Source organism: Quercus robur, chromosome 5, assembly GCF_932294415.1.
Source record: "Quercus robur chromosome 5, dhQueRobu3.1, whole genome shotgun sequence".
Taxonomy (NCBI): Eukaryota; Viridiplantae; Streptophyta; class Magnoliopsida; order Fagales; family Fagaceae; genus Quercus; species Quercus robur.
The window spans coordinates 46,829,941-46,846,566 of NC_065538.1; positions in this window are offsets into that span (position 1 = coordinate 46,829,941).

Sequence of the window (16,626 nt, forward strand, 5' to 3'; positions counted from 1 at the left end):
AGAAGAGCATTAATGAGAAGCCATAACTGCATGAGTCCCTAGCCGTAGGACTTTCGAAACCAAAAGGCTCGGTCGGCTCCTTAATTCTTCCCAACAGTCGGGTATGAATCAAGGGAGGCTAATGTACGTCACCGAGGTCCCAAGACCCAGATGGGCCCTGGGCTCAGGCCCAATGGCACGGCCCCATCACTTTAAGTTCTGCTTGAAACTACCTTCACGAAATACGAGTTTTGAGCCTTGGCCCTAACCTATGCTTGGCATAAATTTCCCGAACAATCAATGAAACCTTGTCCGGACGTACCATAGGATGCTCGGCAGTTCGAGAAACATCACTACCGAGCATATTCACCTAAGTTGGAACCAAGTTCCAAAGCCATAATCGCTGCATTCCACTCTCACTTAAACATCCACTTACAACAGATAATATTGGACCTTCAATTGCACTAACAATGGCAGTAATCATGATCTCCCCACTAACTTAGAACTATAAATAGGAGAAGTTGGGGAAGAAAAAGGGGTTCAGAAAAAAGGAAGCAAAAACAGTATGTGAGGAAGGAAGGAGGGATATTACTTTGAGTTTCTGTGCCGAGAACGACCCAAAGTAGGAAATCCTAAAGCCCACCCTATAAATAAGTTGTGAGCCCAAGTGAGGTTAAGCCCAACAGTCTCATTTCCGGCCAGCACATCTATGATATATTCCTTGTTGAATATGCTTGAATAGATGCGAAAGATAGAAGCATAAAATAAGAACACAAGAACACTGGGGTTACGTGATTCAGCCTTATGGTCTACGTTCACAAAGGAAACCCTTAAGAGTTCCATTTTTACTATATAAGAGTGTAGTACAAAACCTGTATTACAATTAATCATAACATGGTTATATATAATAGACTAAACCCTAGACTAATAGACTTTTAGTAAAAGTAGAAGACTTGGTGTTGGTGCAAACACAATAATAATGGAAATAACACACAAAGAGAAACTGAATAGTACTTCTAAATATTATTAATTCAATGAGAAAAATTACACAACACTATTTGGACTGAGGCGCGGCACTCGCTCTCTTTAAGGAGATTCAAGCCCTTGGTGGGGTTGATTCATTTCCATTTTTGATACCTTCACTCTTCACCTCCCCCTTGCGCACGTATCTAGCCCAATATCTGAGACAATTCATGTTAGCCCATTAATCACCACAATAAAAAGAATAAAATAATCTCTCTCCTTTTCAATGTGGGATTAAACATTTTCACAACTCCTCATCTTCCATATTCACTCCCACATTTTACATTTATGTTGTAACATTTATTCATTTTAATTATTTAATATTAAAATGCCCCAACACTTGACTTGCACACAAAGTAGAATTAAACTTGGACTTATACTAATAGACTAATATATCTCTAACAAGTAGAAAGTGGTTCTCAAGGAAAGCTTTTTTGGAGTATTTGTATTGCATCTGTTGCTTCTAACAGGTTTACTTAGTAATTATGCTAAATTTTTTTCCCCGTCTTCTTTTTCGTTTTATTTACCTTTGTTTATTTCTATTATTATCATTATGTTGTTTTTCTTTTTAGCTGCTTATAGGAAGATTATTTGTAGTGAGTAAACTTGATTTTACCATTATGCAACCAAATAAAATAATTTATTTGAGCTATTACTACTTTTTGTTAATGTGTTTTCTACAGCAATTTGAATGGACCCATTTTGATTTTTCTATGGCAGTTTAATGAATTGATTTTATACTACGTTTGTGTTGCGTTTAATAACATTGTGTTTTAACATTTATAAAATTTATATGTGGTTAGTTTGAATTGTTGGCACATTTAATCAGCTATATGATTTTGTGGTTTTAGAATCAATGAGATCGTGTATTCTTAGGTTTATAATTTAACAGATTATATTTTTATGGTTTTCTAAATTAATTATCTCTATTTTTTCCCTTTGTTTTCCCGATTTCCCACAAAGTGTTCAAAGAAATGCTTGAACTAAAAATATTGTTCTCTTTGTGCCGACCATCATTGGCTGCTGCAAGTTTAGAATCAAGTATGTTCTCTTTCCTTCAATTTTTTGCTATAACTAAGTGGAATGAATTGGGAATTAGAAAACTAATATTAAATAAACTTAAATTCTCATCAAGAGGGAATTTTAATTACCATGAGCCGCCAAGTGAAGCTTGGTCTTCCCTAGCAACTATGTAAGGGCAGAGAAGAATTCAGCTATGGCTTATAAAGGCAATAAGCAATCTGTCAAAATGAACAATATGGTAGAAACCAAAGGCAAGGTTTTTATTGAAAAGATTAAATGAATCATAATTACCAGTTACTTTTTTTGTTTAATTTCTTCAGAAAAAGGGAATAGTATAGGTATTCAAAGATATTGGATTGGATGACTGTAAATATTTATGCTTTTGTAGATTTAGTTTTTGTAGATCAGGCGTCAACATCAACAAGAGGCTTGACATTAGAGTTTTGAGACTTGAGATTGATGCTTAAGAGAGAATTTTTATGCTCTCTTGCACTTTAGCTCAATGAAATTTTGCAATATAATGCCAACGGTATTTTGAAATTTATTTATTTATTTTTAAATGAGGTGTAGAATATGGGGATATGATGAACTTGAAACAATGCCAATTTTAGAGTATAAATCTTTTACCTTTTCTGCTACCGATAAGTTGTAATGCTAATTAAATTCTTGTAAATTTAAGCAAAAAGGTACCTTTAGCTTTATAAATTTCACATGGAATATGGATTGAATAAATAAAACATTATTTCTGCTTCGTTTGGCTATAAAAATTTCTATTTAAATATTAATTTGGTACCTTAAATGTTGGAATTCTTTTATATGACTTTTGGAATGCATTAGTCATGTAATTGAAACATGAGCCTATAAAATTTTTCTGTGTATCACACGGGCTAATTACTAGGATGTACAAAAAGTTCATGATTTTCTGTCTTTACATTTATAGCCAGAGAAATAAACATATATAGCGAGAGAAATATTAAGGTGAGTTTTGGAAAAGCAATGTGGCCAAATAGCTAATAATAATGCCAATTATGCTCATTGAGGTCTTGAATCCAATAATATTGTTAATATTGGTATTAAAATAGGTGGGTGGGCTTTTAAGATGGCTCATAATTAATATTGTGAAAGCCACTGTTGGTCAAATTGGTTGGTATATCAAACACGGTTTCTTTAATGAAATAGATGCGTGTGTTGAGGATCCCCCAACAAATTCCTCTTGATGTGTTTTAAGTGGTTAAGCTAGCTGACTTCTTTTTATGGCTAATTAGAAGCATCATGCTAACTTGATTTTTTAATTTAAACTAAAGTTGGTGGGACATCATGGGTCTAATGCACGATGATCTATGAGAGAAGAAGAGCGGTCAGTCATGAAAGGAACACAATTTGGAATCATGTTATACATATGGAAGATAATATCCAACTTTCAAGTATTTTTTTAATGAAATTAAAAAAACCATTGATGCTTTATTTTTTATTTTTCATAAATAATGGTAAAGTTGTAATTTACAACTATTTGTTTTGTTGGCTTTAATTCCGTGCCAAATTTGATTGTAATTTTATTCAATCTTTTATACCCTGTATTTATTGTGGGATTTAATTGTAAGGGTTGTGTGTGAGAGAGAGAAAGAGAGAGTAAATACTCAAGCAAATTGAAGACTAAAGAGTTTTCGCGGGTAGCCCGCGATTAAGCATCCTGCGAAATGATGCATGTGCCCTGCACATGACTAGAATGCGAAGAGTTAGGACAGGATGGAGACAGCTGTGTTTCACAAGTAGCTCGCGGGTAAGGTCTTCCCGCGAGACAATCCACAAATGTTGAGGAGTGCTTCTGAGAGAAAACCCTAGTCACAAACCTTGAGAGTTAGAAATTGTTATGCTCACATATCTCTACACAATTGCTTGTGGATTTTCCTCAACTCCTACCTCTCCATTTCTATACCATTGAGAGGTTGATAAAAATAATAAATAAATAAAACTCGATGTTTATAAGATAGGTGCCTCAGAGCATTCACATCAAAGATCTTAAAATTTTTAACATTTAGCAACTCAAAACACTACTTTACCTATTTAATAACTCACTTTACAATTCATCCAACATTAAATTTTCTTTTTTTTTTTTTTTTGAACACTTCATTTAAATTTTTTTTTTATTCTCTCTCTTCCTATCTATGTCTTTCTCATAGGAAGTAGTCCAAATAGTTCACATTCTTCTCAACCCCATCCAAGCAAACCCACAGCCAACCACCACCACCTAAAAAAAAAAAAAACTGCCACCAACCTCACCACTTCATGAGATAGAAATGGTTCTTTCATATCATTCACTCTTCCATGAAAAGGAACCAAGAAAAGTGAAAATGACCACAAATATTGGTCACCAACTCTTCACACACATTCGTTTGGCCACTCCATTGGATGTTCCAAACATCCACAAGCTCAAATGGGTGATAGTGTACTCTTGATGAGATCTTTACCAGACACTCGAAGATCAAATGGGTACTAGAAAACAAAACCGCACAAACGCAACAATCCCACACCGAAAAAAAACCCCACAAACACAAGAAACACACAATGATCGAAACCAAAAAAAATAAAAAATAAAATAAAAAAACCACCAACACAACAAACCCACACCAATTAAAACGCAACAAACCTACACCGAAAAAACAAAACCCATAAACTGAAACCACCATAACCCACAGCACAATCGAGAGAATGAAAGAATAGAGAAAATTTAAAAATCTAAGAGTGAGAAATGGATTAGATGGTTCACAGAAGCTTGGTTCGGTGGTTCAAGGCAGGGGCAAGATGGCTGGGGTGAGAGGGCTAGTGGCATGGGTGATAGCAGGGGAGAAGCAACAAAAGAGAGAAACAAAGAATACACGCATGAAAAAGAAAGAGAGAAAAAGGAGAGGCACACGTGTGAAAGGGATTAGAAGATAGTATTTTGCTTATAACATTCAGCTACAGTGAACTGCTATGGATGGCAACTCACTCAGGGACAACCCAACATAATTTAGGATCTAAGGCGAAAAATTTATAAGGGTCCTTTAATATGTAAATATTAATTAAACAAAATTATTTACTATTAATCAAATCATGGTTAATTTGATATATTAAATACATAATTTGATAAATAATACCAACTAAACTAATGTTAATTTCATATAGAGAATTGAATATCATAGTTGAATCATAAATATTAATATATAAAAAATAGAAATATATTACGATTAAAAAAGATACTTTATTTTGGATATATGGTAATGCATTGTTAAGTAAAGTTGTAATCTAATTTTTAATTTTATATCTTGTTTTTAAGAGAAAGAGATACATATTATTTGGTGTGTAACTTTGTAGGATATCAATTTACAAAAATTAAAATCTCAAATCATTAGGAGAGATTAATCTTTAATTAATGATTTAATACATTTGCAACCTTTTTTGAAACATTTTAGGGTTTCAATTGGGTTAAGATTTTATTAGTTTCGTACTTTGAGAGTCTTAATAGAAACGAAAAGGAAAAATGCACTAAAAGCATTATAAAATATTCAAAATATAAAGTGATATTGACTCTGTAAGGACCAGATTTGGCTCCCTAACCCAAAAGATGGATGGGCTTAGGCCCAAAAAGCCCAAAACAATGAATTTGTAAAGAGTAGGTTGGAAAACTTGGCTAAAATGAGTTGGACAACAAATAAAGTGGGCTCAAATGATTAGAACATAAAGATAGATTGATTTAATCCAAAGAAAATCGACTTCAGCATAGTCTGAGGAGATCGGTTCTTATATATTCCTACTAAGTTACAATTTGGTTCCTGATTGCTATAGTGTTTCTCTCTTGATTTCTCGATCCCCTATTCCTCAGGGGTCTCTTACATTATATATCTCCCTTTTAATGATCTTGGTCCTCCATTTGTTGATCATCCAGGCCATTACTTAAGTGCTTGTCCTATCGGACACCCCTTCTGACCCTCTGTGAGTTGGGGTAGCCAAAGCAGCACTGTTCAGGGGTTTTCTCCACATAAATACGGCCAAAAAGATAGTTGCAGAGCATTCAATGCGGTGGCAGCAAATTTTCCTTAGATATTGCCTAGCTCCTATTCTTCCAGTACGTTCGTAGCGCATGTCTTTATCAATAGAACCCCTTGGAACGTTGCCCTGGATGATAGGAGGCACATCTTGATCTTCGTTGCGTTTATCCGAGGGGATATTCCTCCTCGAACAACCTCTCTCAGCCATTACGGTCATAATTTGCTCATGAAGTTCGAAGTATTACGTCTCTCTTGCTATCTATCTATTCTCGGACCATTGTGCCTTTTCGGACAAGGCCCAAGGCCGAATATATATATATATATATATATATATATATATATTTGGGCCTGTGTTCCACAATAGCCCCTCAAAACTCCAGTTTTCCCTTCCTATCCGAGGAGAAAAGTGGGGTTTTGATGTTGAAAAAACAAATCTCACATGTTCCCCCGATTTCTGCACGTAAGAGTGCCGTTTCATGTGTCCCATAACTGTTCCTGATGCTTTGGAGCCCGCAATACCTCATTAAATGCTCCAGGCAGCGCTCTGTTCCCCGTATCCTACAGTGAGAAGTAGATCCTACGGCTGACATTTCCCTTAGAATTTTGAGCGGGATAACTCCCACTCAATTTCACCTCCTATATAAGACGCCTGAAGGGCTCATTTTTTTTTTTTTTACTTTACAAAATCTTCAAACTCTCAAGAACTTCCCTCTCTCCCAACTTTCAAGAAGTTCCTGCAATGTCACTTGTTCTCTTTTCTGTAAGTTTTCATTTTTCTGGGTTCTTTTCTTCTCGGCCAGTCTTCTCGGCCCTTTATTCTTCGTTTCCATTTCCTAAAGACTTCTTTCTTTCCCCTTTAGCTTACCTAGATGGGTAGATTTAAGCACCTTATAAACTCTCCCACCGATATGAAGGGCTTCAGGGCTAAGTACCACATTCCACAGGGAGTAGCCTTGCGGTATTTTGCTCTAAACCAAATAGCCACAGATAGAAAGGAAGGGAAGGTCGTTATTCCTATGATCGCTGTCATAGAAGGAGGAATAACACTTCCCATGGGTAGGGTGACCCGTAACTACCTAATTAACCATAAGTTGTGTCCCCACCAGTATGCTCCTAACCTGTTTAGAGTCTTAGGTAGTGTAGACGCTCTCAACGAGCAAATGGGCTTGGGACTTACATGGCACAACGTCGTTCATATGTACAAGTGCCATTCTCTTGCCGACGCGAGATATTACCTTAAGTCCCGGTCTATTGTTGTTAGGCTGGTATCGTGTCTTCCCAAGTCCAACAACGGCATGAAGGACGACTACTTGATCGCCTTCAAGAAGTGGCACGACGGTTTTCACTACCCAATTCGGGAGGGAAAGCCAGGTGGGGTACCCTAGGTTTAGGTCCCTTGGCATAGGGTTTAGTTTTCTTAGATTTGTAATGCCTTCTTTTAGTATTTTGTTTTCCTTTGGTAATGGTTCTTGTTGGTCTAACCATGATTTGCTCCTCAGTTGTTTTTGCAGATAAAAGGTACGTCGCTCCCAGACTTAGCCTTGTCAACATAGTGGGTCTCAACAAGGTGTTGAAGTCCGAGATTTTTATGAGTGAAGATGGGAAACTATGAGCCGTCCACTTAATACTGGACTTCGAGTTCGACATATTCCAAGACATGGGCCAAGCAATAAGGGCAGGTGACCCCAGACTCTGCCGGATAGACATCTCATGGCCCGGTTTCTTGGCTCGAGAGGACTTGCCACCCGTTGAGCTGCCTTTCCATCACTCTCCTCATAAGGTAGCTGTACCGAGAGAAGAAACAGCCTCCTCATGCCTGCCTCTAAAGGCTGAAATTGATCAGTTTCACCTCAAAGAAGAAGAAGATACGTAAGAAAGGCCTGTGGAGCTCTCAAATTCTGAGGGTGAACTTGACAAATCCTCTACGACCCATTCTCCCAAACTTATAATTGCTCAGGTGGATAGTAGCTCCGAGGAGGAGGACATCATGGCCTTGAACCTTAGGAAAGGTCTAAAAGATATCCTCGTAGGGAGGAACAAGGGGTCATCTTCTAAGAATGCTCCAAACACTCAGCTTCCTCCCAATCTTCCCCCTCCCCCTTTTCCTTGCCTGTTTGGCCTTCTCCTCAATCCAAACTTGTAAAGGAAGAAGAGGAAGGAGAAAGACGTCAAGGAAGGGTATATTCCTCCACCGAGGGACCTGAAATAGCAAAAAGTCAACAAAGAGTGCTAGAGTCCTCGATGGAGAGCAGAGAGGCCGAGCACTCGGCTAATATATGCCATCCAATTTAAAACCCTATGTTGGAATTGGATGGCGTGGCATTGCCCTGGAATTCCTCTATTAAGGAATTCCAAAGAGGCCATGCTTATCATGTGGCCGAGACCTTGGAGCACCCCCTCTTGCTGCCTAAGGACATGGAGGCCTTGAAGAAAGTGAGGTAGCCTAAGCTTTTCCTATCCATGAAGAGGGACCTGGCCGTGGTAAGCCCCTAGGCCCACTTCACTTGTTTCTATTCCAACTCTTTTGTTTTGTTTCTAATATGTCCCCTTATTGCTTATGTACAAGCTATCCAAGAAGTGTTCATGGCCGAGGAGTGGGTTAATGACACCTGAAATGAAGCCAGGGTCGAGGCCAACCTCCGTGCCAAGGCTAACAAGGCCTTGGGAGTAGCTGAACAAAAGAATAAGGAGCTTGCCAGCAAGCTCGTTGCTGAGGAAAAGGCTCGTCTAATTGCTCAGGCGAGCTTGAAGAACGCCGAGGACCAAGCCAAGGACCAACATAAGAAGCTTCATCTCACCGAGATAGAGTTGGACACCCAGAGACAACTGGTCCTGGATCTTAAAGCCAAGTTGCAAAAGGCCAAGGATGCAACCCAGGTGGCCAGGGAAGCTTTCGAGGTCGCGGAGATGGCATCCTACGAACGTGGGTGCAGGAAACGTAGATAAGGCTAGCGGACAAGCTGGCGGAGGTGTGCAGGGATTACTGCAAAGAGGTATGGGCCGAAGCGCTCAACCGAGCAGGGGTCCCTACTACCTCCAAGTGGAGGAGCGCTGAGAACATTTTTTATCCAAAGGACATCAGGGAAGTTCCAGCAATGCTCCCTCCTCCTGCTGTACTTCCTCTCCCACCTCCTAAACAGCCCTCCACTATCCAAGCCCCTTCTCTTGATACTGAAGTCTCAATAAGGGCGGACAAGACCAATGACCAAGACCAGGAGACCGAGGCGGCCAAGGGTAAGAAGGTTGTCAAGGATGGTCCCTACCCTGGGGATAAAGGTAGGGGTAAGGAAGTCCAGTCGCTGACCAAGGCCAAGCACTCCGAGAATGCTCTCACGATTCAGGATGTGGTCTCCAAGGCTAAGGATGCTGAGTCCAAGCCCAAAACTGGTAATGCCAAATCTAAGTCAGCTGATCCCAAGGAGGACCCTCCCCAAACTAAGGCGTAGTTATAGGATCTTTTTACTTCCCTTTTTTTTTTTTTTTTTTTGGTTGTTGTGGTAGTTCACCACTGTTTATAATGTACATTCCTTTTGATCAATGAAAAGACTACACTTTTTATTTCACATCTGTTTATAACCTTTGATCTCTGATTCCTGTAGTTATTGTGCTACCTTCTGATAAGACTTAGGATGATTATGCTTGCTAATTCAAATGAATTAAACACCAATAAATAGTAAAGAAAGTGATCATAAATTTGTATTGAGAACTAGGCCCCCAATAGTTAGTAGAAAAAGATCTAAGGGGACAGACATAGTCCTGGTTCTGCCCAACACTTATGCAAATAATCAAGGATACCAATTTGCTCAAAATAGGAGGTCCGAGAGACTAGGCATAATCATAGTTTTTGCTTAATACTTAGAGAAATGAATTGAAGTATTAATTTACCCAAAGTATATGGTCCAAGAGACCAGGCATGACTGAGGTTCTGTTTAACACTTAGAAAAATGAATTGAAGTATTAATTTACCAAAAGTATGTGGTCCAAGAGACCAAGCATGACTGAGGTTCTGTTTAATACTTAGAAAAATGAACAAAAGTATTAATTTACCCAAAGTATGTGGTCCGAGAAACAAGGCATGACTGAGGTTCTGTTTAATACTTAGAGAAATGAACTGAAGTATTAATTTACCCAAAGTATGTGGTTCGAGAGACAAGGCATGACTGAGGTTCTGTTTAGTACTTAGAAAAATGAAATGAAGTATTAATTTACCCAAACTATGTGGTCCGAGAGACCTGGCATGACTGAGATTCTGTTTAATACTTAGAAAAATGAACTGAAGTATGAATTTGCCTAAAGTATGTGGTCCGAGAAACTAGGCATAACTGAGGTTCTATTTAATACTTAGTGAAATAGTTTAAGTATAAATTTGTCCAAGGTATGTGGTTCGGGGAACCAAGCATGACCAAGGTTCTACTTAATATTCAAACGAATAGTAGAATGCACGACATGCAATATCATAAACCCAAATGTGGTAAACAAAAATTTCATTAATAATAATACCTTCTCATGTTGTTTACATTCCAGGGGCGTGGTACAACCATTTCCTCTAGATCTTCAAGATAATATGCACCTATTCCAACCACGAATGTAATGCGATATGGTCCTTCCCAGTTAGGCCCCAACTTTCCCCAAGTTGGGTTCTTAGCAATGCCCAAAACCATTCTTAACACCAAGTCTCCAGGTGCTAATGGTCTTAGCTTCACGTTGGCATCATACCCTTGCTTGAGCTTGTGTTGATAATAGGCCAATTAGAACACGACATTTTCTCTTCGTTCTTCAATTAAGTCTAAGTTTTTCTCCAATAGCCCGTATTTAATGTTCGAAGTGAAAGAACTCATTCTTAGTGTTGGGAATCCAGTCTCCAGAGGGATAGCAGCCTCAGCTCCATAAGTCATTGAAAAGGGTGTCTCTCCTATTGACTTGCAAGGTGTGGTCTGATATGTCCAAAGGACATGTGGTAGCTCTTCCACCCATTTCCCCTTCGCATCATCTAATCTCTTCTTAAGTCCACCCACTATGACCTTATTTATAGCCTCGGCCTGTTCATTCCCCTGTGGGTAAGCTGGGATAGAATACCTATTCGCAATTCCCAGGTCACAACAATACCTCCTGAAGGCTTTGCTATCGAATTGAAATTCATTGTTTGAGATGAGTGTATGAGGGATCCCAAACCAAGTAACAATGTTCTTCCAAACAAATCTCTTTGCATCCATGTCTCTGATATTTGCTAATGGTTCAACTTCAACCCACTTGGTGAAATAATCCGTGCCGACTAGTAAATATCTCTTGTTCCCTACTGTCTTAGGGAAAGGTCCAATAATATCCAAGCCCTATTAAGTAAAGGGCCAAGGGCTGGATAGAGGATTAAGGACCCCTCCTGGTTGATGGATATTTAGGGCGAATCTTTGGCACTGGTCACACTTCTTCACATATTCTTGTGCTTCCTTCTGCATGTTCGGCCATCAGTATCCTTATGTAAGGGCTCTGTGAGATAAGGATCTGTCTCTTGTGTGGCTTCCACAAATCCCTTCATGCAACTCCTCCAGAAGTAGCTCTGATGCCTCAGGGTGTATGCACAGCAGGTATGGCCCAGAAAAAGAGCGTTTGTACAATTTTTTTTCCTCGAACAGCCAAAACTGAGGAGCCTTCCTTCACACCTTGTCAGCTTCTAATTTATCCTCATATAAGATATCTTCCTTAAGGAATAGCACTATAAGGTCCATCAAACTAGGCCCCACCCTGATCTGATGGATATGGACTACCTCATTCTTCATCTCGGTAGGCTTACACAGATCTTTAACAAGGATGACCCGAGGTAGGTTCTGTGCCAAAGAGGTTGCGAGCGTGGCCAGAGAATCGGCATGGGTGTTTCCACTTCTAAGAATGTGCTGTAAATTGAAAGACTCAAAACCAGACTATAAACACCTAACCTGACTTAAGTACTCTTGCATTCTCATGTCCCTAGCCTCCAATTCTCCTTGAACCTGGCCCACAACCAGCCTTGAATCTGAGAATATCTCTACTACCTTTCCACCCATTTTCTAAACCATGGTCATTCCTGCCAGCAGAGTTTTATATTCAGCTTCATTGTTTGTGGCCGAGAAGTCTAATCTCAAGTATTTCTCAATTACGATCCTTTCAGGAGATATCAGAACTAACCCGACTCCAGATCTTCTGTGATTCGTCGCACCATCAACATACACCTTCCAGAACAAAGGTTCATGTAAAGAGATTACACCAATTGATTTTCCATCCATGTTCTGTTTTTCTACTTTCTCTTCTATGGGGATTTCAGCAAACTCGGACACCAGAGCAGCGAGGACCTACCCTTAACAGAGGTGCGAGGCATATACTTGATATCAAAAGCCCCAAGGATCGTACCCCACTTGGCAATCCTTCTTGTGTAATCAGCATTCTGAAATAGAGATCTAAGTGGAAGCTAGGTCAGGACAACAATTGTGTGTGATTGGAAGTAGTGGGAGAGTTTGCGCGTAGCATGCACGACTACCAAAGTGGCTTTCTCCAGTGGTAGGTAACGGATCTCGGCCTCGTGTAGCGACTTGCTCACATAATAAACTGGCCTCTGGACACCATTATCAACTCGAACAAGCACCAGGCTTACTGCATAGGAAGCTACAGCAATATAAGCAAACAAAACCTTATCCATCTCGGGTCTAGACATAATGGGCGGCCGAGATAGGTACTCCTTTAGCTGTTGGAAGGTTAAGACACACTCCTCAGTCCATTCAAATCCCTTCCACTTGTTCAAAAATTGGAAAAAATGTCTACACCTGTCTGCTAACCGAAAGATGAATCGGTTTAAAGTAGTGGTCATCCCTGTTAACTTCTGGACCTCTTTGGGATTCCGTGGTGGTCGTAAATTGTTGATTGCTCTAATCTGGTCAGGATTGACTTCAATTCCATGGTGTGTAACCATGTACCCCTAAAACTTACCCGATCCAACCCCAAAAGAACACTTAGAACTATTGAGTCGCAACTTATGCCTCCTCAAAATCTCAAAGATATTCCCAAGGTCGTTAATGTACTCAGATTCCAACTTACTCTTGACCACCATGTCGTGTATATAAATCTCAATGTTCTTTTCCAACTGTGGTTCAAACATCCTAGTCATCATCATCTGATAGGTAGACCCCACATTTTTTAGACCGAAGAGCATCACCTTGTAGTGGTAATTCCTAATACAAGTGACAAAAGCGGTCTTCTCATGATCACCTAAAGCCAGTGGTATTTGATGGTACCCTTGAAAGGCGTCCAAAAAGCTCATCCGAGGATGGCCTACAGTTGCATCTACTAGCTAGTCTATCCGAGGCATAGGGAAAGGATCTTTTGGACATGTTTTATTTAAATCGGTGAAGTCCATACACACTCGCCACTTCCCATTCTTCTTTTTCACCACTACTGTATTGTCCAACCACTCGGGGTAAAACACCTCTTTGATAGCCCCAGCCTATTTAAGATTCATCACTTCATCTTTGACAACATCAGAATGGTCCTTAGGTGAGTGTCGAGGAGGTTGCTTTTTGGGGGTGACAGATGGATTGACATTCAAATTATGGCAGATGAAGCTCGAATCCACCCCCGGAGCTTCATAAGCGCTCCACGCGAACACATCAATGTTCCTCTTGAGAAATTCTATCAGCTCTTCCTTCTCTTGAGGAGGTAGCTGAGCTCCAACTTGAAAAAACTTATTCAGATCATCTTCCACAACAATTTTCTCCAAATCCTCACATTTCGCCTCCTCAACTGGCCCCTTGACAAGTAGCACAGGAGACTTTGATTGCTATAAGCCCCCCTCAACAAAGACCAACGACTCAGCCACAAGCTGATGCATAATTGCAATCACGAGGCACTACCTAGCCATGGATTGACTCCCCACGAGCTCCTCAATTTGGTCCTCTGATGGATACTTCACTTTCAAATGCAGAGTTGAAGAAACGGCCCTTAGGGCATGAAGCCAGGGTCTAGCAACAATGGTCGTGTAGGGAGAGTATGTATCCACACCAATGAAGTCCACTTCAACCACCTCTGAACCTCTTTGCACATGTAACCTAATCTGACCCCTTGGGATGACGACCTTCTCATCAAAATTCACCAAAGGTGAATCATAGGCTATCAGGTCTTTAGGCTTTAGGTTCAGCCCTCTGTATAAGTCAAGGTATATAATCTCTGCACCACTACCCTTGTCAACCATCACCCTCTTCACATCGTATCCTCCTATTCTAAGGGTGACTACCAAAGTGTCATCGTGTAGCTGGATGGTTCCCATTTTGTCTTCGTTCGAAAAACTCAACATCGGTCGGATCTCCACTCTAGCCCTCTTCGGCTCAAAATTAGAGTTCTTGGCTAATAGCCGAACTACAGACATCACCCTAGAAGGATGAGAACCAATCCTCCCAGGTGCAGTAAAGATGACGTGAATTGTGCCTAACGGAGGCCTTGAAAAAGCATTCCCCTAAGCCCTTGACCTTAATTGGTCTCCTTGTCGGTTGGGCCGATACAAAAACTGTTGTAGCCTTCCCTCTCTAACTAGTTACTCCAGATGGTTCCATAGAGTTCTACAGTCCTCGGTGGTATGCCCCCACTCCTAGTGGTATTGGCAATGGAGGCTCTGGTTGCGCCTCAAGGGATCTCCTCCCATTTTGCTTGGTCATTTGAAGTATGACTCATTCTTGATCTTCTCCAAGACTTGATGCACTAGTTCTCAGAACACAGTGTTAACCACCTAAGGAGTCGTAGATGCAAACTGTCCCGCAAAATCCCTTCGGGGTCTATTATTGTTGCACCTGTCCTACCTGAAATCCCTCCTTTACTGAGGGATAACCTTACCCTTCCCATTGCCTTGCTATTGATCTTCCTCAACCTGCTTATACTCATTAATGCGATCCATAAGCTAACGAACACTCTTTACCGGCTTCTTAGTCAAGGATTTTTCAAATCATGCTTGGTGGACAATCTGACCTTAAAGGTCCTTATGGCCACGTCATCAAAATCCCCATCAATCTCATTAAACATCTCTCAGTACCTGTCCGAGTATGTTTTCAGGGTCTCACTCGCATGGACATGGACAAGAGAAAGTTTAAGGGCCGAAGAACCCTACTACACATAATAAAACGAGACCCAAACACTCGGGTGAGCTTCTTGAAGGAGTCAATAGAACCTGCACCTAGACTATCAAACCACCTCATAGCCACAGGCCCTAAGCTAGATAGAAATACCTTGCACATCAAGGTCTCATTCTTGGAGTGTACAGCCATTCTCTAGTTGAAATGTCTTATGTGCTCCACAGGATCTGTACAACCGTTGTACATGGTGAACGTGGGCTGAGTGAACCATAGAGGAAGTCTCCCTTCCTCAATCTTGCGTGTGAAAGGTGATCTGGAAATTTGTTTGAGCGCTTTACTCATTGCATCATTCCCCAGGCCTTTAGAAGATGAGCTTCTATTTCTATGCTCAGGGTGGTAGTCCTCATCATACAAGAAAGACTTACTGAGAGGAGTCCTTGATCTTTACCTATAACTACCGTCCTCTTTATCGTCATAAGAGAAATCAAAAATGGAGGGAGTTCGCCTTCTCCGTTCATAGCGCAACTTCCTCTTTAAATGATCAATCTCCTACTGCATAGTTCTGGTATTTTTCTCATGAGAGAGGTGGTTACCACTCTTAGAATGGCTCCTACTAGTATGGGTAGTATGCACACTCCCCTCCCGGTCCCTTCTTTGTTCAAGGTTGACAAAATGATCTTCACATTGGGACCCCATAGATTCTACCTGGTGTGGACCTGAACCTACCATAGTTGGACGTCAGACTCACTATAACACCAGAATTTCCCATAGACGACGTCAATTGTAAGGACCAGATTTGGCTCTTTAGCCTAAAAGATGGATGGGTTTAGGCCCAAAAAGCCCAAAACAATGAATTTGTAGAAAGTGAGTTGGAAAACTGGGCTAAAATGAGTTGGACAACAAATAAAATGGGTTCAAATGATAAGAACAGAAATATAGATCGATTTAACTCAAAGAAAATCGTCCTCAGCACAGTTCAAGGAGATCAATTTTTATATATTCCTACTATTGATTACAAATTTGGTTCCTGATTACTACAGTGTTTCTCTCTTAATTTCTCGATCCCCTATTCCTCAGAGGTCTCTTACATTATATATCTCCCTTTTAATGATCTTGACCCTCCATTTGTTGATCATCCATGCCATTACTTGAGTACTTATCACATCGGACACCCCCTCTGACCTTCTGTGAGTGGGGGTAGTCAAGGTAGCACTGTTCAGGGGTCTTCTCCACATAAATGCGGTTAGAAAGTTAGCTGCAGAGCATTCAATTCGGTGGCAGCAATTTTTCCTTAGATATTGCCTAGCTCCCATTAGTACGTTTGTAGCGCATGTCTTTATTAATAAAACCTCCTAGAATGTTGCCCTGGATGACAGGAGGCACATCTTGATCTTCGTTGCGTTTAGCCGAGGGGATATTCCTCCTCGAACAACCTCTCCCAGCCATTACGGTCATAGTTTGCTCATGAAGTTCAAAGTATTACGTCTCTC